Genomic DNA, 752 nt, shown 5'->3' with positions numbered 1-752 from the left:
GCACATATCTTTTTTTTAGGTTATCTTATTTACATTCTTTTTTGAATTGAACTGTAGTTGATTTACAATGTTGTGTTGGTTTCCTATTGTAGCAAAGTGATTCAGTTATATATATATACATCTGTATATATATATGTGTATATATATATATATATATTCTTTTTCAGATTCTTTAAAATGAGTGTTTTTGTTTCCTTTAAGCAAATATGGAGAAATGGAATTGTTGGATCATATGGTAGTTCTATATCTTGAGGAGTCTCCATATTGTTTTCCAAAGAGGCTGCACCAATTTACATTCCCACCAACAGTGTAGGAGGGCTCCTGCTTCTCCAGTCTCACCAATGCTTATTATTTCATGTCCTTTTTGTAACAACTGTTCTGACAGGTGTGCGGTTAGGTATCTCACTGTGATTTTGATTTGTATTTCCCTCATGACTAGTGATGTGGAGCATCTTTTCAGGTACCTGTTGGCCATCTCTGTCTTGAGTCCTGGTTTTTTAAACTTGGCTGTCCCAGTGTCCCTATGGAATAGACATATGTTATCCTCCCAGAGAAACAGAGCATTTCTGAGAATCTTTGGGGTCACATCTCTGTATGTGTGTGTGTGTGAGTGTGTGTGTGAAGTGACTGATGAGAGACAGAGAGGCAGAGTGTGTGAAACAAAGTTAATAGAAAAGAAGAGATTGCATTGATATTTGGTAAATTCGTTTGGAATCCTCATATTGAAAACCAGCCATATTGGGTGTTCTAGA

The sequence above is a fragment of the Bison bison genome, unplaced genomic scaffold (genome assembly GCF_000754665.1).
Source record: "Bison bison bison isolate TAMUID 2011002044 unplaced genomic scaffold, Bison_UMD1.0 scf7180017864369, whole genome shotgun sequence".
NCBI lineage: Eukaryota > Metazoa > Chordata > Mammalia > Artiodactyla > Bovidae > Bison > Bison bison.
The sequence above is the reverse complement of the archived record's forward strand: the minus strand, read 5'-3'. Positions refer to the sequence as shown.